General features: G+C 36.5%; 1 protein-coding gene and 1 pseudogene across 5 annotated transcripts in view; one reads left to right on the top strand and one right to left on the bottom strand.

Moving 5' to 3' along the window:
• The window catches only part of Adamts6 (ADAM metallopeptidase with thrombospondin type 1 motif 6), a 229,315-nt gene that overhangs the window by 57,359 nt on the left and 149,050 nt on the right, over positions 1-22,906 (top strand). The window lies entirely within an intron of this gene.
• On the bottom strand, positions 457-1,681 carry LOC117723687 (ribosome biogenesis protein NSA2 homolog pseudogene; annotated as a pseudogene).

Raw genomic sequence — 22,906 nt, 5'->3', positions numbered from 1 at the left:
CATTAATTACAAGTGACGACCTGAGTTGTGAAATTTTTTCATCCAATTTACCTTCTCTCAGACTTCTAATGTAATATTTTATGAATTTAAACACTACCATGTGTTTAAAATGTTCCATGTTTCAGGATTAATGGCATCAAGATAGGAAATACTTGACCTTTACAGGAACTTTCAGCTACACTGGTGGCTTTTCAAGTAATGAACCTGTATTGCTGCATACCTAGTGCTTAGTATGCTTTTGTATACTTGCTACTCAGTCACAAACTTTATTAACATGTAAGTCATTAGGCCCCCAAACTGAAGACCAACTTTAAAATAGGGCAGTGTTTTATTTTCCTTTACACCTTAATAAATACTTCTTGATGACTGCACACGGGGTAAGGCTGCATGGTCGTCCAGAAAGGTCACAGTGATGGTGTTCTCCTGACAGCATGTAGTCTTCCATAGTGAGTGGAATGACTTGTATGATGTCACTGTCAAACCAGCAAGACTGCATTTATGCACCCATCGTTTTCAGGACTCTTGGTAACTTGGGCATACTTTCCCCAAATAACCTTGCCTCCTTGTGTCACAAGGCCCAACTCGCTCACATTCACTTCAGTAACTGTACCTTTGGTGATCACACCCAGGGTTGTATAAAATGGGGATGACGGATTCTTTTTCACACCGAGTGTAGGCAGGCAAAAAGTCACTTTCAGCTCAGGGTGTGTGACATGGGCCTGTTTGAAACGTAGACCATTGGCCTAATGAACCTCTCATAATTAGGTGGTTTTCTTGTAAAACCATCACCAACAAAGCACACTTTAGTAACCATTCTCTTCCATGCCTTCTTTTTTCTTTTTCCTGTTCGAATAACTTTCAATACTTCTGTTTCTTCTTGGGCACGAACTTTGGGTAGAGGGACCTCCCATTTTCCCGCCTTTTCTTTTCGTTTCTGCTTAATCATGTTGGAAAGTACTTTTGCTCTCGACTGCCCCTCTCTGTCCAGCAGACAGGCAGGCACTGCTCCCTGTGGAGTCTTCCCATCATCCTTCTGCTTGGTGTTTCTCTTTTCATGCATCTTAATAGTCTTTTTCATTTGTATTTTCTCCGCATGGCGCTGTTTATGGTAGAGCTTAGCCTTCAGGCCAATCTTTTTTTTTTTTTTTTTTTGCCTTCTTTGAGCGTTCATGGGCCTCCCGACCTTCTTTCTTTCTCTTTTTCTCATGGTAGTTCAAACGATATCCGTATCGTTTGCGGTGCAATTCATTATATTCGTTTTGTGGTATGATGACAGCTGCGGAGCAGCCGTCCGCGACCTCCTGTGTTCCAAAAACCTCTTAATTTCTGGGTGTCACTGGCCCATGAGCCTGGTTCGCTCAAGCTGGAACGGGAAAGGCCACAGTCTTAGAGCTTGGCCATTAGCTCAGGTTAGCCATTAAGTCTCTGCTTGCCTACAGTAAATACTTTTCTAAGTATTTTCTTCTAAGATCCTGAGCTATTCATGTAACTTCTTTGACTCAGTTTTTATTCTTTAGTAAGACTCTTAACTGAGGTTTCATATGATTATGTATGTGATCAAATGAAATTTGATCACCTTTCTTACACAGAGGAAATAGTAGCTAATGTCCCAAAAAGAGAAAAATGAATGTATCTTTGGCAAAGGACTTGCTTCCTCTGACACCACAGACTTGTCAGTCATATTGATGATTAAACACAAACCTTTCTTGGTGAGTCATGTATGTGGACCCGTGTAATCCTGAGCACTGTGCACATGAATCATGATCAACTTATCACTATGTATGGCTCTTGCTCCCCATAATCCTGGCTTTTCCCTGGGACTGTGTAGGAGCCCCCTCCTCTCACTTTTCTTTTGCAAATATATATTTCATGTTACATGCAAACAACTAAGACATCAAAGCTGACTGACACTAAGACAATTACTTTCCAAATTGTCTTTTCTTTAGTTTGGAAAGATTATTGGACACATAATATGGAAAAGAAGCCTCAATTTTCTTTTAAATCCTACTTATTTAACTTCAGAATTTCATGTTTGGAGAATTATTTATATACTTATAGACAATAAAGATGTTTATTCTTTTTTCTTAACATGCTAGGCAGATATTTTGAAAATTAGGGAGATCTGCCTATATAATGAAATATGCTAATGTTCCTTAACAAATCATAGTTTTGTTAATTAAGTTCACATAGGCCTAAGTATTAAAAATTATAAAAATAAAACTACATTGTATAATACATATCCATAAACAAGAACTGCTGTACTTAATCTGGGACATGTTTATGGAAGGATTTTGTTACATTCATATGACATGTATTTCCTACAGTTACCTTACGTAATCTTATATATTGTCCACGCTCCCTGTGTTTGATATGTGTAATACTCTAAACCTAGAAAGTAACAAAAGACAATTTTGTTTTAGCACATTACTGTTGGTGTCCTCTGGAGAGGGGACAGTGTATTGACTCTTTTTTGCTTTGTGGTTTGAGCAAATTTTCAAAGTTGGCTTAAAAGGAATGACTATAAAATGAGATATGCTAAGCACATTTTGAAAATCAGTTTTCAACAGGGAAAAGAAAGGGAAAGCATTGCCAATTTGAAATGTTCAGAAAATGGCAGACTTGGCAGGGCATATTGGGAATATTCTGAGATTTTAAGTAATTTAGAAAGAAATAAGAAATGTAATATTTTAATATTTTCTTTTTGTTGTGTTCTGAATGACTGTAAGGGTAATTTATTGATAGTTTAAACTCTTAAAAAATTAAAGATATATATTTTTTTAAATTACTAGTTTGTTTTATAATGTTGGCTTTTCTAGTTTTAGCACTTGCTGAAAACAACCATAAAATTTTAAGATTGAAAACAAGTCTAAGTTTGCAAAGAGGAAGCTTACAGTTTCCTCAGGAAACTGAGAACTGCTTGATTATACTGTTCACTATGATATAGTAATGCTTGATATAGTAAGTTAGAGCCATGCTTAAAAAAACAAACATGACAATGGTATAAAAGGTAGAGAGGCTATGGAAAATAAAAATAAAAGGGTAAAGAAATATGACCACTCAATGTAGTACCTAGCCTATGCTGGATTCTGTCCTAGAAGACAAAGGAAAAAAAGGCATCCATATGTGAAATGATAAATTGGAATATAGGTTAGATAAACATACTGTAAATATAAGAGTGATTTTCTTTATGGCTATATGAGAGAATATGCCTAAGGGAAATAATACATATTAAAAATATTTAGGAATAGTAAACCCTAATGTCAAAGATTCAGGAAAAGATGTGTGTGTGTGTATGTGTGGGTGGTGTGTGCATGCATATGTATGAGACAAAAATTCAAAGTAATTTCATAAACATTTTATTATTTTGAGGCATTTCAAACAAAATATTTCACATGAAGTCATAAAGCTGATTCTTTTGGAAAGTCATAGTGAACAGTATATCTACCCCTGTTATCTGCAACTCTAGGTTTTGTATATTATGTAATCAAAGTGAAAAAGGATAGCTATGGTTAAAAGAAAATATCAACTAATCGAGGTTTTGATACTTTGCTGTTTCTATGATAGATTTCCTCCTATGAACTATTTGGTTGGGAGAATCTTGAGCAATTAAAACAGTTAAAATGCTTGGTTAGTTCATAGCACCAGGTGAAAACTCAGTTCAATGGACCTGGTTTAAAATGAAAATTTGTAATTTTATATTGGTTTAGTTATAGCATTTAATAAGTTTTTTGCAGAAAGAGATTCTAAATGAGCAAGTAATATTAAATTGATTTTTAAAGAATGGCTTCTTTTTTTCCTCAGTTTTATTTTATTTATTTATTATTTTTAAATTAATCATTCCATTTGTTTACATCTCAAATGATATCCCACTTCCCAGTTACCCTTCCACAAATCCCCGATTCTACATACCTTCTCCCCACTTCCTTTTGCCTCCATGAGAGTGTTCCCCTACCCACCTACCCTCTCTGGCCCCACCGCTCCAGCATCCCCCTACACTAGGGCATCAAACCTCCCCAGGACCAAGGGCCTCCCCTCCCACTGCAGTCAGGCAAGGCCATCCTCTGCTACATATGTATCTGGAGTCATGAATCCCTCCCTGTACACTCCTTGGTTGGTGGTCTAGTCTCTAGGTTATACTTTTTACATTAAGTGGCCTGGAATTAGTGTATAATATGTTAGGCTCTAAATATTCATGTAATCAAAGAAACTTTCTAAAAATAATTTTCTGAAAATTATCTTGATCACCTAGATCTTCTTTTATTTATTAAGTAAAAGGAAAGTATTTCTAATTACACATTCACAAAGATGGCTATGTTATTTATGGTTTGGTGTGAAATATATTTCATGTGTTTGACATTTTGAGGAGCTTGTGGAACTTTGAGAACATAGCTATGATAGCAGAAGTAGGTTGTTGGGGATGGATTCTGAAGCTGATTTTTTTTCTTTTTGGCTGGATATCTCTATTTTATGCTTTTCCAAGATATGAGTGTCTTCTGCCACATGATACTGTTTCAATGTATTGAAGAGCAACACTTAGAAATGTAAGTGTATATTAAGGAAAAGTTAACAAATGTGTTTATTTTACTCTGTATTTTTCATGATTATTGTGGTTTGGTCCTTTTTACTGTTTTTTTTACTTGACTTACTGAATCTTTCTTCCCAACATACTAGTTCTCCTCTACACCCCAATCTCAATTTCTTTGCAGAATTTCTAAATCATGTTGATGAGTTTTTCATCAGTGTTGGCTAACTTTCTCCCCAAGTTCTTAACTGACTTCCTTGTTTTGTTCATCTTGTTTGCATTTCTTTGAACTCACAGTTTTTACAACTTTGCTTATGGTTAAGGTTTTTGCTTAAGGTTCTTGCCCCATCCATTTTGAATTTTTTCTTTCTTTTTTTGTTTGTTTGTTTGGTTGGTTGGTTGGTTGGTTTTTTGTTTTGTTTTTTGAGACAGGGTTTCTCTGTGTAGCCATGTCTGTCCTCACTCTGTAGACCAGGCTGGCCTTGAACTCAGAAATCCTCCTGCCTCTGCCTCCCAAGTACTGGGATTAAAGGCGTGCGCCACCACTGCCTGGCCTTTTCTTTTTTTAATGTTTTATATTTTTCTGTCTAATTTGCACATCTGTTGTGAGTTTCTCTTCTAATATTATTTGGAGGTCTTCTATGTGAGAAGCCTTTTCTTTCTTTCTTTTTTATTGGAAAATTTATTTACATTTCAGATGTTATTCCCTTACCCCATTTTCCTCCCTGCCCATGAATCCTCTATCCCATCCCCCTTCCTTCTGCTTCTATGAGGATATTCCCCCATCCACCCCCAACTCTCACCCCCCTCCTCCGATTCCCCCACACTGGGCGTCCAGCTTTCATGGGACCAAGGATCTCCTCTCCTACAAGGTCATCCTCCCCTACATATACAGCTGGAGCCTATGTGCTCCCAGGCTGGTGGTTTAGACTCTGGAGTGCTTAACTCTCGGAAGTAGTGAAACTATAGCCATAGCTTTAGCTCTTGCTCTACAGGGAGCCAAGACTAGAACTTCTGCCCAGGCTCCTGTTTTTCAGTTTTCCATGCCCTGTATCTGTCTTGTCACTTCTCTTGGTATTTCTGATGATCTTTCTTTTTCATTCTCACATCTTCTAACTTATAGAAGTAGAGACAGTTCCTAATGCTGTCTTGTCCCAGATGTCTGCTAAGCACTTTGTGTATATCACTTCATGCAATTTCATAGTAATTTTGTAATTATACTTTCATCATATATCATCTCATATTTGAGAAATGTATAGCACTAAAAGAGACTAGGTTACCCAGGTTAAAAAAAAAAAAAAAAAAACCCAGAGAACTGAGTTTCAAACTTAGCTCTATCTGATGTTAACTTGTAGTCACTTGTGTTCCAATAGTTGTTGGTATTTATTTTGTGCTAGACACTAATACCTTCATGTAGCCTTAGGGATGAAACTTAAACTCTAAGAGGGAAAGACCAGGGATAAACAATAGAAAAATATCTATTTCTTATTAATTTCATTAATAGAATCCTCTAAAGAAAAACATACATTGTAATATGATTATTTTTACCAACCACTTCACCAGAATGTATATTCCAAAATCTAATCACAAAGGTGTTAAAAAAAAGGACATATTCCCATATGTAATTTATAATAGTAATGATAACTATTGAGGGCGGAGCCCTCATGAATAAGACTATGTCCTTCACAGAAGACGTTAAAGGGGAGCTGATACCCTCTGTTGCCATTTGGCTATGTAAGTATACAGTATGAACGGTGCATGAGTGCAGCAGAGCCTACAACAGATCCCAGATGTTGGAGCTTTGACCTCACTTTTCAGACTTCATAAATATGAGGGATAGATTTTCATTGTTTCCAAGTTACCCATGAGTACATATTTTGTTATCGATATTTCAAGACTAATAACCATGTCATAGTCAATAAACAAAAGTACTCATTTATAGCATGGTTCGTAAAAGTCGATCTTAGGAGTGACACAGAAGTTAACCGTTGAAACATAAGAAATATCTGTAAAGGGCAAAGTGAAGCATCATTCAGTCCTAAATATAAACATACCGTAAAGCAAGAGGGATCATAAGTCAAGTAATAGGAGTGTGTGTGGAAATAGGCATGAAATGAAGTTGGAAATTGCAAGTGCCAGGTTCTTATATATAGAAGGAGTCTGAGGGTTTGGGTGTTTTGTTTTGTGATTTTTTTTTTTTTTTTTTTGCCAAATTTCTATTTTTCAAAGAATTCTGCAAATAGTTTGGACAATATTGTCTATATGACATGAAAATATTATTATTATTACTAAAAATATAATGAACTTTTCTTTAAGCTGTTCTATATGGAAATGTAATGAAATGACCCAACATCAAACAAAAAAATTTCAAAGTAAATTTGATAGTTGTTATGGTTTAAATCTGATCCTGAATTGGTAGCACTGTTTTGGAAGGTTGTAGAACCTTAAAGAGGTAAGGTGTGGGTGGTAAAAGGGGGCTCTTGGAGAAAGCTCTTTGGGGTGTTACAGTCTTGTTTCTCTTATTTAATATTCTGCTTCCTGATTTGCCAAAATGCCAGGAGCCTCTTCCTCACATTCCCACTAATAGGAGCTTTGTATTGCCTTCCTCATTGGGACAGGTTGGAGACCTGCCAAAAGAAATCTTCCTCCATCAAATTGTATCTGTAGTGTGTTCAGGTACAGCAATGTGTACAAAAACTAATACAGAAAGTTTGTACTAAGAAATGCAGGTGTAGCTGTGACCAAAGCTGCTGCTGAGCCATGCAGGCTTCTGTAATTAATTTGTGGGAGGAATGTGTAGGAGGTTGGAACTATGAGCTAGACAAGTTCAAGAGTACTAGAAGCAGAGTTTAGCGGCTCATTGGAGGAGTTTGGAAAACCAGAATGTTGCTAGAAATGTAGATAGTAAAATCTGTGCTCAAGAAATCACAACAGGGAACAAGATCCCTATCATAAATTTGGCTAGAGGCCATGTTTGTTGCATTTAAACAAAGAATCTGGCTACATTTTTCTAATTTCCTGAAAATTAGAGTGAAGTTGAATCCAAAAGTAGTTGACTGATTTATTTGTTAAAGAAATTTTCAAGACAGCATAGCATCTAGGCTATGGCTGTTATTACTGGCTACTTTTACCTGGATTTCTAGCAAGAATCTAAAGCCAAAACCAGAAAGATATGAATATTATATACTTTGGTAAGGTTAAAAGTTGTAAACAAGGTAGATCAGAATAAGCAGGGGCTAATGAAGTGACAGTGGCTGTTAAAGAGATTAATGCTATTCATTGCAAAGAACCGTGGGCTTTATACAGTGAGGATAGTAAAGGTACCTGGAAGTCAAGGCCTTCTGCTTAATGCTCTAGGTATTAACTATGTAAGTACACTTGACTGGGTTTGCTCTTCAAATAGGATACCTTAAAAATAAGACAGAAGGATTTGCCTTCTGCAGAATGACCTCTTAGAGGGAATATTTTCATAGGTTCAGTCAAACAAACACTAAGAGGCTACAATAGTCACAGTCTAAAGTAGTGGTTCTCAAACTTTTGAATGCTACAACCCTTTAACACAGTTCCTGGTGACTCCCAACCATAAATTTTTTTTCTGCTGCTTTATAACTATAATTTTGTTACTGTTATGAATTGTAATGTAAATATTTTTGGAGATAGATGTTTGTCAAAGCGGTTGCAATCCATGGAATGAGAAACACTGATCTACAGGCTCTCAGATACTGGGCTGCAGCATTAGGTGTCATCTACATTGTTCTAGATATGCAGGCATTAAGAATGTGAGAGTTATAGGACCATGAACTTGTACCACGTTTCCTGAAAAAAAAAATGTTATGAAGCCAGAAAATATGTAGGATATTTGAGTTCCTGGTCAGTGTATGAAGTTGTTTTTGTGAAACCTGAATTGCATTAAAGATCCAAAGATAATGAAGATATCATGAATCAGGGTCACCTGTCAAGTAATACTACACCTACCAATTTGAGCTGGCCCTAGAGAAGGTCCATGTGTGCTGATTCAGAATCATAAGGGACAAATTTCCAAAGTCTCTTGGATTTCAGATGATGCCACGACATACTATGAATGACAAACACAGAGAAACAAGGTGAAAGCTTTGTTCTATTGGCTTTCATTTTTGTTTTGTCCTGTATTATATTGCTGTTTTTCCATTCCTTTGGGAATGGGAATGGTTACTCTCTTATTGTATGTAGGAAGCACCTAACTTAATTTTTGTCTGGACTTAATTTATTATTTTTGTTAATTTACTCATTTTTCACTTTACATCCCAATATTAGTCTCCCAGTACTCCGAGTACCCCATCACACAGATCCTCCCCCATTTCCTTCTTCCCTTCCCTTCCCTTTCCCTCCTTCCTTTCCCTTCCCTTCCCTTCTCCTCCCCTCTCCTCTTCTCTCCTTTCCTTTCCTTCTCTCCCCCCTCCCCTCCCTTCCTCTCCCTTCTCCTTTCCTCTCCTCTCCTCTCCTCTCCTCTCCTCTCCTCTCCTCTCCTCTCCTCTCCTCTCCTCTCCTCTTCTCTTCTCTTCTCTTCTCTTCTCAGAAGCAGAAGAACCTCTGGATCTCCCCAACCCCCTGAAGATCAAGTCATTCAGGACTAGGTATATCGTCTCCCACTGAGGGCAAATAAAGGGGCCCAGCAAGGAAAATGGTATCCACAGGCAGGCAACAGATTTAGGGACAGTCCCTGCTTCAGTTGTTGGGGAACACACAAGAAGACCAAACTGTACATCTGCTACATATGTACAGGAGAGCCTAGATCCAGCCCATGCTCAGTCTTTGGTTGGGGGTTCAGTCTCTCGGAACCCCCAAGGGTTCAGGTTAGTTGCCTCTCTTAGTCTTTCTGTGGAGTTTCTCTCCTCTTCAGGTCCTACAGTCCTTACTCCAGCTTTTCCACAAGACTCCCTGAACTCCATTTAATGTTTGGCTGTTTAAAGATTATCTTATTATACATTTAGTAATAATAATAATGTTAATAATAATAAATACTACCTATAATTTTCATGTCATATAGCCATCTGCTATCTTTCCATTGGCTACTTGGTCGAGCCTCTCAGAGGACAGTTATGATAGCTTTCTGTCTGCAAGCATAACAGAGTATTATTAATACTGTTACAGACTGGCTGTTGTCCATGGCGTAGGTTTTAATTTTGGCCAGTCAGTGGTTGGCCATTCCCTCCATCTTTGCTCTTTGTCCCTGTACATCTTGTAAGCAGGACACATTTTGGGTAGAAGGTTAAATCAAGATTAATCAGATAAACTATCTGAGTAATCCTATAACCCCTAAGGAAATATAAGCAGTCATTAAACATTTCCCAGCCCCTGCCCCCCAAAAAAGCAAAGTCCAGGGACAGATGGTTTTAGTGCAGATTCTACCAAGCTTTCAAAGAAAATCTAATACCAGTACTCCACCAACTATTCCACAAAATAGAAACAGAAGGAACATTGCCATGCTCATTCTGTAAGCCCACAGTCACCCTGATACCTAAACCATACAAAGTCTCAACAAAGAAAGAGAATTTTAGACCTATTTTTCGTATTAACATTGATGCAACAAACTCAATACTCCATAACCAAATCCAAGTACACATAAAAGACATCTACCATGATCAATTAGGATTCATCCCAGGGGTGCAGGGAAATTGAAAATAAATTTTCAATAATTTATTAATGTAGTCTACCATATAAACAAATTGAAGATCTCACTAGATGCTGAAAAAGCCTTTCACAAAATCCAACAGCACTTCATGTTAAAAGTCTTGGAGATATCAGGGATACAAGGTTGTTGTTTTGTTGTCATATTTTCATGGGGCTCACAGCTAATCATTTGCCTTGTTAGAAGAATCTAAACTTTTGAAAAGTGGGCACTCTTGAAGGTGTAATTAAAGTTCCTGCATATGAGATGGCCATGGGCCTATGAGTGTTAGGGGCAGATTACTATGGTTTGAATGTGAAATGTTTCCTTCCCAGAGGCTAACGTATTTGAATACTTGATCCCTAGCTGAAGGTGTTTTGGGGGGTTGTAGAACTGTAGACAGTAGGACTTTGCTTATATAGGCAAGTTACTGGGAGAAAGGCCTTTGAGCACATAGCTCAGCCCTGCTCTGGTCAATATTCTGCCTTGTTGGTCTGTTAGGATGTAAGGAGCTTCCATCCTATCACACACTTCCACTGCCTTTACCTCTGGCATGCTTTCTTGGTAAGATGACTGAAACTGAATTAATATTAATCTTTCTTTCCTTAAGTTGTTTCTGTCAGATATTTGGCCATAATGATAAGAAAAGTTACTAATGTAATAGTTTTTCTTGTTGTGTTACTTGTATTTCAAGATCGTTGTAGGTTCAAATCAGATATCCCTTAGGAACAGTATTTAGACTTTTAAATGTCCAATGCAAGGAATACTATGCTGGTTGGTCTTATGCCAACTTGACACACAAACTAGAGTTACCTAAAAGGAGGGAATCTTAATTGAGAACATGCCTCCATAGAATTCTGCTGTATGACATTTTCTATGTTAGTTATTGATGGGGACCACCCAGCCCATTGTGGGTATTTTTATTCTTGGGCTGGTGGTCCTGGTTTCTATAAAAAAGCAGACTGAATAAGCCATGGGAAGCAAGCCTGTAAGCAGCACCCCTCCAAAGGCCTCTGCATCAGCTCCTGCTCCAGGTTTCTGTCCTGTTGGAGTTCTTGTCCTGACTTCCTTCAATGATGAACAGTGTGATATGGAAGTGTAAGCCAAATAAACCAGTTCCTCCCCAACTTGCTTTTTGGTCACAGTATTTCATCACAGCAATAGAAAGCCTATCTAAGGAAAGATGTCTAACAAACTCTATTTTTATTTTTAAAAACAGTGTAAGGGTGCTATAAAATGGTTATTATTGGCTGTGTGTTTAAGGTGTAGATGAAGTACAAGTGAAGTTTATATTTAAGTTGATGAGATATCTAAAGATACTTTATTTTGTATATTCAAATTTTCCAAAATCTGAAGATATCAGAAATTCAAAAGTATTCCTGATTTCAAGCTGTTTGGATAGCATCATCTCTAAATGGAGTTTTGAGTGACTGATTATTGTGCTGGCTAGTTTTATGTCAACTTGACACAAACTAAATTCATTTGAAAAGAGGGAATTTCAATTAAGAAAATGTAGCTATAAGATCAGGATATAGGCAAGCCTATAGGGCATTTTCTTAATTGAATAATTCTGACACAATTCTCCATTCTCCTGTTCTGTCTTGTAAAATAATTGGTCTATATTAAAAACAATTCCCTCTCCATTCCTTTTCTTGGAATTGGTGCTTAGAAAGAAGAAACTCTGTCTTGGTTGCTACCTCTGCCTTCTTGACTCTTGGATTGACTTCTATAATTTATTTTCTTTTTGGTTTTTCCCTGAAAGTCATCCAGGACTAACAGTATTTATGGAGCAGAGCAGCAGTTTTGTTACTGAATGTGGTGGTGGGAAGGTCTCTGGAGTTTGCACTGACCATATGAACAGTAGTCACATGGATTGAATCAGACTTCAGTAACACTTAGCATAATCTGAACATTAAGATTGGGCACATTGAATTTTATGAGTCATTTTGCCTTTGGTATTTAAAAAAAGAAATGATGATCATGAGGTTCAAACTAGAGCCAAGAACTTACCTGTAAGCATTTGATTGTGTAGGCTAGCTCATGTACTGAAAGTAGATGACCATACTAAACTGTTAAAGTTCTGGAAAGCCTATGGCAAACGGAAGTAATTACAGGCAAAGACACTGATATGTCCTCTCATGTACTAGCTTTCATTTTACCTGATAGGAAGGACATAGGTAGGTGCTTCTATAGTTCCAAATTAAACTAACTGCATAAAACATTACCTTCTGTCAAGTATTTCTAAAGAGGACTTTAGATCACGTCCCTAACAGAGGTTCTTAGAATTGACCCTAATATTGTCTGAGGCATATAGTTAATAAGTGGTAAATCTTCTGAATCAAGTTGGTTTTCTGCCACATCATACTGCTTTCCATGTTTCAAAGGTGTGTTTTTATTTATATTTGCCCTAATCAAGCACACCGGTTTCTTTTTTGAATGCAGTCTCTTATGGTAGAGGCTCTAAAAGATTTAGATTTAATCAGCTGGACAAGATTCAGAACCTGATAAGTCAGTTTGATCCACAGTCATTATATTATAAAAAAGTAAGAATTTCATAATCAAGAACTAAATAAGGTACCATTTGTTAATCATGATAGTACCAGACTGGTTTAGAACTCCAGATTAGATCCATACTGCCTTCCTCCTGAGGTCTGCTAAATGGCCCATGATATAGCAATAATTTTTTTTAAAGCACTGCTTAGTGAAGAAGCTTTGACAAATCCTCTGGTTTTTATTTTTGCTGATAATCAGTAAGTTATTCCACACTCAGAATCTTTTTATCTTAAGAGGCAGAAATCAGTCATCATACTTTTTTCCCCCATGAGAAAAATACCACTACATCAATCAAAAGCCTTTCACACCCCTTTTTTGAGAAAGCCATACCTTGCAGTCATATTGAGAATATTCATTGTGCTTTCAAACACAGGAACTATCTCTTTCAGGATGGATAAGCCATGATAGGATAGGTGTCAGGAGTTGAGAAGACCAGAGTCCTTGCCATCCTTATGTGAATTTTGAACTTTAGTTTTCTATACTAAAATTATAATGTATTTTGAAAATACCTTTTACTTGATCCTCAGAATTTTAGCATGAAGCTTAGATGAGCAATAAAGATCCTAGAATGATCCTAAAATAATTCAGAAGTTCAGCTTTTCATGTTGTAACCATTTGTATTGATACAGAATATCTTGTGAAATAGTTGATGAATTATTTTTTCTTTGAAATTTAAAATCCCAGAGATAATTTTTTTACCTTGAATATTGTGTTGCTTGACACATAGCTTTTTTTCATCTTTAATTCATTATATATATCACAAAACATGGAAGTCTACTAGCCTATGTTTGCAAAATTATTTGCATTTAGTAGATATTGTTCATAATTTCAGTTTAATGTTGATGAAAAAAGTTATCAGTAGTAAAATAAGCTTAAAAGTGTTTTAAGATATTGACATATTAATCAACAGATAGAAAAACATCATTCAGTTGAAATCAATTTCAACTAATTGATTAATTATCAACTAATAAACTTTATATATCATTTCAGAAAACATTATTTTTGGGAAAATGGTATTTTTTAAAAACTACACAGTAATGCTAAATATTTTTTACTTTTCTAATGCTAACAAATTGTCCAAAATGGCATTACCTTCAGTACACATAACTGAGGTATATCTTTCTTAGCTCAAAAGAAGATCCTTATTGTTATAATCTTTTTTATGGATTAAACTCTCTTAGTATATTATGTCTTAGTATAATATGTCGATTCTAAAGTACAAAAATAATAATAGCCACCTTTCAAAGCAATGTATTTTGCAACTATATCAAAGATATTTTATGACATTTTCTACATTTCCACAAAAATGTAGAGGTAGTTATTTACAGGAGAATTACATTTCCCTTATGGGTTACTATGTATTCACAGAACTAGACTATAGTCAGTAATAAACAGAAAACAAATGACTATCATTTAATAAGTAATGAATAAATAATGATGCTAGGCTTCTGTTGGTGTTTTGGGTATGACTTCATGAATTCTATATACTATATAGTAACTTTGAAAAATGCTAGTAGTTTTAATCTTGCTGTTTGGATTATAGATAAGCTTTTAACACACATTTTTTTATGGGTCTTTGGAGTTGTCTTAGTAGTTAGGAACACTTGTTGCTCTTGCAAAGTACCCAGGTTCAGTTCCCAGCACCCACACAGCTCACAGTCATTCATCACTCCAGTTTCAGGGGGTCCTATACTTATTCTGACACCCGTGGGTACCATGTACAGCCGTACATCCAGGGAAACACTTATATACATAAAATAATTAATTCTAACAATTTAAAAAATGGGTTTATATATTTTATGCATATGGGTGTTTTGTCTACACACCAGAAGAGTGTGTCAGATCCCATTATAGATCAGCCAGTGTGAGCCTCCATGTGAGTGCTGGGAATTCAACTCAGGTCTTCTTTAAAAGCAGTCCGTACTCCTTTATATTTATATTTAATTTGTTTTTACCTATTCACATTATTACCTATTCATTAGTGAGCTGGATGTGCTCACTGCCTCTCTCCCGGTCACCCCTTCCACAGTCCTCCCCTCTTCTCTTTTCTCTCCTCCCCTTCTCCTCTGGTTGGGTAGGAAACCCTTTGGGTAGCCCCCGACCCTGGCACTTCAAGTCCCTGTAAATGTCAGTACTCTTAACTATGAAACTATCTCTTCAGCCTCCACTAAAACACATAAAAAGTATTACTTCAGTGTTCTTTGATTCCAGATTTTAAAAAATATTTACAACTTTCTTTTTAAAAAAATATTTGTTGAATCAGGGTAGCTCCACTTGAGTTCTAAAACTGCATTTTAGAATGACTGCTCTGCTAGACTGGAAACTGTTACATCAGTCACCTCACTGAAGGCAGTGATCTACTGAAGCACTAAGGGGTGAGGAAGTGCAAAGAAATGTGCATGATGGAAATCACCAAGTGATGGGAATTTTCATCTTGAACATGTTAAACAATTTTCTATATTTACTTCCCAGTGTTGAAAAAAAGATAACAAACGTCCAGCTACAGAATATGACTGAGTGTTGAGAACCGCACTGCCCCACGCTTGGGGGCCACTATGTTGAGGCCCACACTGCTCGGCTTGGGGGCCACTCTGGTCTGCGGGTCAGGGTCTAGCAAGAGAGAGAGTGAAGATGGAGGGGAAGAGATGTGAAGAATGGAGACAAGACAGAGAGTCTGATCAAGTCTCTTTTATTGAAAGGAAATCTGGGGTATTTACACGCTTTGCCACGTGCCTTGCAGGCGTAGCTACCGCGTGTGCCTTGCACCTTGCAGCTGGGCACAGTAAACAACAAAACAAGCTATGTGGGAAAAACAAGATGTTTATCAGAGTGTGCTCAGCTGTTGTAGGCTGTTGAAAACAAGTCTCTTGTCAGGGTATATGGCTCAAGATGTCTGCGAAGATGATGGCCGCTTTCTGCTAAAAGTCGGCCCCCAACAACTGAGTAGTGTTTACTTTTCTGCCTTTATAATGTTTTTTAGAAAATAGTCTTGGGTATCCTTGGGATAATTTTTTAAGATTTGTTTTTATTATTTATATGAGTGTATGTGGAGGTATGTGCTCATGAATGCCAGAGATTCCCCTTGGAGCTGACAGTACAGGCAGTCGTAAATCTGATGTGGGTGCTGGTAGTTGAATTCAGGTCCTCAGGAAGAACAAACAGTATGTGCTTATAACCACTGATCCATCTCTTCAGCCCCTGTTTTTTGTTTTTTTATTTTTTTAAGTAATTGTATTAGTTCTCTCTAGTTAGAACATCCACAAGGAAACTTAAGGCCTTTTTGCCATTGATAGTATCCCATCTGGCTTCATAGCAGTGCTGTGAAGTTGAGACAGACAGGATAGGATTATTAAAGCACAATGAGATGATTTGAAAGAGGGCTTATAATCAGTTATTGGTAGCATCAGAACTAGAGTTCTAATCTGATAGGCTGACTTCATGTTCTGTCAATCATATGTGCAATAAAACTACTAGTTATGCAGATTAAGCTTTCAAAAAAGTTACTATCACAGCGATCCTTCAAATGTGCTCTAGTTACTGCATCCAAGCAGCCTTTCCTTCCTTCTTCCCAATCCCTTTCTTCCTGACAAATGTTAAAATTAACTGGTGAAACAGTTCTTACACAAAGATAAAGAATTGAAATGAGTGATGCCCTGGGGTAAGACAATAATTTACATTGAAACCAGTTTAGATCTTTATTGTGGCATGAATTTGGTGACACCTCTTAGTCCTGATGGACTTTTTTTCCACATCAGACAAAAACCACTGAGTGGTTTTGTGTAGTCTGGCAGGGTTGTTAGTTGCGGTGATGTAGAAACAATTTGGGACCTTTAGATTGAAACTGAGGTGCCTGTTCTATGAAGTGGTATTGGTGCTTGCTGTAGTAGTTTGATGACCAGCATGTTACTTCTTTTTTGTGAAGGATAAGGTCTTTGAAGTGTACCAAATAGATATCTAGAATTTCATAGAAGAAATGGGAGAAGAGTTTTTAATGAACTCTTTGTGGATTTAGATAAATTCTAAATTTTTTAGGTACTGGTGAATATATAGTGAATACATTCTGTAGAAGTAAACATAGGTTTGGGGAATAATAAATAATTCTAGAAAGGTAAGCTGAAACAAGAGCATGTCTTGAATTCTAAAGCACATTGTTTACATTTTTTAGAGACAGTTTGATTTTTTCAGGTATGAGAATGGCATGCACACAACTATGTTAGTAGGCTGCAAGTGGTAATGGAGAGATAAGGGTGTACTGTTAATAGTTCATACTATTTTTGCAGTGGACCAGCGTTTAGTTTCCAGCACCTATATCAGGTAGCTCAAAACTCTTTATAACTCTAGCGCCAGGAGATCTTATGCCTCTGGTGTCCCCAGCCTCCTGAACACAAATTCATGTATTTTCTATCCCATACACACAACTAAGTCTTTAAAAGCAGAACCTATGCATAAGAGACTTAATGATAAGATGTTTGCTTCATCTCAGCAGGAGATAACTAATGATGTGAATCAGGGAGTAGACAACTGGCCTTGTAATGGAAAGGACAAATATGCCAAGGGATATTTATTTCTGCCATACAAAAAAAAAAGAAAGAAGATACAAAGTTACTTCTAAATGTTCAAATCTCAGTCCAATAAACTATATTTTATTGCTGTGACAGAGTGGCAACTGTTTATCTGGCTATATCTAATTAAGCCTTTGATAATATTTTTTCTAATATCTTGAGTAATATCAATTTTGTTCATATTTTTCTATTCTCTACTACATGGTAAGCTCTTAGTAAATATTTATTGAAAAATGGTTTAAAGTTTGATTTAGTACCATATAATTATCTTTTAGTAAATCATTCCATGAATCCAGTTTGCCCAGTTATATGCTTATAAAGTGCATTAAATACACTTACTTCATGATGTACCTGTTGGCAACTTAAAAATAATTTTATTTCTATTAATGGCTTTTAGGGAGTAGAAGTTGAGATTGAAATTTAGAATTGTTATCACATTATTTGGAATTTAAAACATCAAAAAAGGTATGTGAAATAATGCAATTGTCTTAGGGGTCTTCAATGTTACTAACTTAAACCTTGTGCTATAGGCATCTTGTTAGATACAGGTTTACAACAGGGAGCAAAACAAATTACTCTCTAATGTTAAAGAATTTGCAAGAATGGGGAAGATGGATACATGAAATTACCTGTTTAATGGAGGCTATGAAATTAAAACTTGGGGAACTAGTTGAGTGTTTGTTAGAAGAATTGATCTATTTAGGAAAGATTTCTTGGAGAAAGCCTATTGACCAAGATTCTCAATACTTAGTAGAAATAGCACAGCAAAACATGGTCAATCACTGTAGGAAAGTGATCAATAGTATGGTAAGTGGTGATTATAAGGGTTTTGTGTCTAAAAATCAAAAGAAGGTAAATATATTTTATAATTAGAAAGAAAGGGCAGATTCAGACATTGGCCTAAATAATTAAACAGGGCCAATATGAAATTTTCTCCTTAAATATACTTTATTTCCAAGAACTCAAAGTTCACATAAAGTTTAGGAAACATGAATAAACAAATGTACAACTATATAACACTATTTATTGTGATTAATTTTATATTCCTTGTGAAAAATTTACAATCTATGACTTCAATTGTAGGGCCATCTTTAAATAAGTTTTACTACATCTTCATATAAAAAACCAGTGAAATGGTCATTTTGTTAGTGATACATGAGGACACTTAAAATGAGTTGACACCTAAATTTCTGAAGGCAAATAATTTGATAGCCTATATTTTTAATACATAAAAATATAGTAGCAATGTATTCATTATAAATAAATGTAATCTCATTTGGGAATCAAACAATGAAAGTTACTTAGGCAACCAGGAAAAAGAAAAAACACAATTAGAATAGTAACAAAGAAATTAGTGAGAAATATAATAATTCATTGATTTAAAGACATTGGTGATTACTAAAACATCTTAAATCTGTAATGGTAGGCCTTTGTAAGTTATATATGATGTCATATTCTTGTCAGATCTATATTATGCAATAATGTGAGATAATCCCAGGCAAAAATATTCCTGGCTGACTACACTCCAAAGGAAGTACTCTTCTCCAGTGGCTGGAGACCCATGCAAATTGCTGAGAGTTATTTTACAGACTAATTGTAATTCTTTTTTTAAAAAAAAAACAAGGCCAATATTTATGGCATGTTAGCTCTTTTTAAAAGAATATATATATATTCACAATATATATATTCTTGTATATATATATATACACAATGTATATATATATACACACACACATACACATACTGTAGCTGTCTCAAACACACCAGAAAAGGACACCAGATCCCAATATAGATGGTCATGAGCCACCATGTGGTTGCTGGGAATTGAACTCAGGAGCTCTGGAAGAGCAGTCAGTGCTCTTAACCACTGAGCCACCTCTCCAACCTCCCTAATAGTAATTCTTGAATTCATGCCATAAACTCTACTGGACACATTTGATACATTATAGGAATTAGCAACTGAAACTATTTACATACCTCTGTGAGATATTGTATGAAGTGATTACATTATTATAATAAATAGCTCTATATTAAGTAGTGAATATAGTTGGTCTTACAGCATAAGCCTTCGAAAGTCTCATTATGTAATGATATTCAGATGAATAAATATCATTTGCATAAAGAGGTATTATACTGACAATATACTTTGTAATTTGCATTGTATAAACAGAATCAAATTGACTTTTACAGTCATTATAATCACATTTTTTATTATAAAGACTGGTATGATTAAGAGTTGGAAGGTAGAGTATTATAGAGAGACCTTGTCTCAAAAACTGAAATAAAACCAAATAAAAGAAAATATACCCACACTGGGTTGAATTATTTTTTTGTTTATTTGTTTATTAGTAAGACAACTCTTCTAATGCTGCTTCCTCTGTGCAGGTACTAAAACCAGAAAGGAGTTATACTACCAATTTGACTGTCACCACTGCAGAGCACAAATATCTTTTCTTTTTCCCATCTTAAGCTGAAGTTACTATAACAGGCGGCATATTAACCAGAGAGAAGCACAAATAACATTAATCTAAATTGTATATAATAGGAAAACCTTTATTGGAATATGAAGACTTACAGGCACAGTTAAAGACGGGTGAGATAGCTCAGTTGATAGCATGTCTGCTGTGCAAGCATGTAGACCTGAATTTGGATCCATGCTTCTTTTCTAAGCCTGGCTCGGCAATTGGGAATGATAAGCAGATCCCTGGAGCACGCTGGTCCATAAGCCAGTCCAGCTGAACTGAAGAGATGCTGGGTCAGTAAGATACCTTGTATCAAAAATTCAGGTGAATTGAGGAAGACAACTTGATTCCTCTATAGGTGCACTCGAGAACACACACAGGGGGGTGTACTTGCGTAATTTGTATAGGTTTGTTGAAAACTAAACAGTTTTGGAGCAATGTGATGTTGAAAATGGGGGTTGATTTCTTTTTGATGGTGAAAAAACAGGAAGTTTAGAGAGGTCTGTTCATTTCTTCTCTGTGGCCCTTTGTTTTCAGAGATAAGGGTATTTCTTTCTCCTGGGATTCAGGCATGTGTCTCATGTGAGAGTCTTATGAATTGCTTTAGTGCAAGACTTGAAAATCTTTTATAGCTTGCTAGAGGGGAATAGGGCTGTGGGGGAAGTGATATTGCTTCTGCTGATTTTGCATATTTCTTTGTCTTTCAACAATCATTACCAGTGTCACCACCATATCTAATAGAACCAAAGGACATCATACATAGGACATATTGGCTGAAGGTGCATGACTCAGTATAAAGATAAGAAAACAATGTAATTTTGGACATAGGCTTTAAGAACAAAGCAGGTATCCCCTGCTTCCCCTCAGCCCCTTGCGGGTATTTTGTTGTTGTTGTTATAAATTGTCTTTATTTCTGAGAATTCCATACATATACAATGAAACATCATCACATTTACCTATACTCCCCCTGATAATGCCATATTTTCTTATAGTCCCCCCTCCTGGCTTTATCTCAGTTTTTTCTTTTAATATCAACTGTTAATAGCCCTTCAGTATGGGTTGGGAGGGTTGGGACCTTGAGGTCATCTATCTTATCTACGCCAAGATTTCATCTGACTAGATACTGTGTAGGACCTGTACAGGTGAATGCGGCTGCTCAGAGTCCCTGCTTACAATAGCACTATCATTTCTGGAAAACATTTCTCAGCACTTGTCCTCACCCTCCCGTTCTTACATTCTTTCTGCCTCTTCTTTTGTCATGTTCCTTGAGCCTTGGTAGTGGTGGTGGAGATGGCCCATTTAGGGCTGAGCCCTCATTCTCTTTTTCTAAGCAGTTTGAGCAGGTACACATCTCTCCATTGACTGCTATCCACTGTAAAAGGCAGCTTCTGGGACAGAGATTAAGAGCAACCCAGACATGGGTAGAAACATCAGGTTTTTACAATATAGGTCTTTTATCATTGTAAGTCAGTGCTGTATTTCACAGACCGCAAAGTGCAACATGGGAAGATGTTTTGGTCAGTTTCTTCTGAGACTCATGTGCTGACAAAATTGATTGTAAAAATTAATAGTCAATAATATTCACAGCAGAAATACACGAATGTTATAGTCACAGATATTCAACCATTTTTTAAAATTTCACTCAATCAGTCCAACCACATTATGAGTTAGAGTGAAAGAATGGCAACAAATGCATCCTTAGTCAAATGCATTATTTACCGCAACCTAGAACCTGGATTTCCTACAAACACTAGGCTTTATGTGGTGTCTTAGTGTTTGTATGGCTATGATCGAACACCAGACTAAAAAGCAAGTTGGGGAGGAAAGGGTTATTTGACTTACACTTCCACATTGTTGTTCATCATTGGAGGAAGTCAGGACAGAAATTGAAACAGGACAGAGCGTGGAGTCAGGAGCTGGTGCAGAGGCCATGCTTTCTGGTGTTCTCATGGCTTGTTCAGCCTACTTGCTATAGAATCCAGGACTACAAGCCCAATGATGGTACCACTCACAATAGGCTGGACTCTTCCCCATCAATCACTAATTAAGAAAATGCCCTACAGGCTTGCCTACAGCTGAATGTTATGAAGACATTTTGTTGTTGAGTTTCCCTCCTCTCAGATGACTTCAGCTTGTGTCAAGTTGACATAAAACGATCTAGTACTTATTGATTGACTAATGATCATGTTTGTTAGTTCTTTGTGCATGTGTTCACATATGTGTTTGCCTTTGTGCTCAGGCATACGTGTGTGCTGATGTTTTTCATGTTGAAGCCAGAGAACAGACTCAGACATTTTCCACTTGAGGCAGCATCTCTCACTGACCTGAAGCTCATCAAGTAGACTAGCCTGGATGGCCAGCAAGGCCCAGGAATTTGTTCTCACCTCCCCTGTGCTTAGTTGATTCTGAGAATCAAATTCAGGTCCTTCTGCTTGTAAGTAAAGCCCTTTACCAACAGAACCACATTCCTAGACTATTTCTTAATTCTTTATCATCTGCCTATGATGGTTAGTTTTTTGTCTACTTGACACAACTGTAGTCACAAGAGGAATCTGTGAGGACTTGTGTCTATCAGCTTGTGCATAGGCTTGTCTATAAGGCATTTTCTTGATCAATTACTGATGTGGGAGAGGTCAGTTCAATGTGGGCAATAACACTCCTGGGTAGGTGGTCCTGGTTGTATCAGAAAGCAAGATGGAGAACAAGCCAATACATGGCTTACTTCCATGATCTTTGCTTCAGCTCTTGTGTGACATCCCTCCATAATGTACTGTGTCATGTAAGTGTAAGCCACTTTTATTTCCCAAGTTTATTTTGGTTAGTGTTTCATCATAGCAGCAATAACCAAACTAGACATGCTCGTAAAACATTGTAATTCTTTCAGAAAAAGAGAACAAAAGTTGCACAATGATAAGATCTTATTTTTTATGCAAATTCAGAATTTAGAACAAAGTTTTTTGTGTGTGTGATATGTTTTCATATATTTGCATATGTGTGTGTGCAGGTGCACTTACTTTGTGTGTGTGAATTGTATTTTAACTGTTGTACTTTTGTTTTGGATTTCAGTGTACTACTTGGCTTACTTTGAGACTTGATTTAACCCTTATTGTAGGACTCCTGCTGCATCATGTCAGTTAGGATTTACATTGACCTCCTATAA

This window comes from Arvicanthis niloticus, chromosome 19 (genome assembly GCF_011762505.2).
Source record: "Arvicanthis niloticus isolate mArvNil1 chromosome 19, mArvNil1.pat.X, whole genome shotgun sequence".
NCBI classification, from domain to species: domain Eukaryota; kingdom Metazoa; phylum Chordata; class Mammalia; order Rodentia; family Muridae; genus Arvicanthis; species Arvicanthis niloticus.
This window is presented reverse-complemented; position numbering and strand designations above follow the sequence as displayed.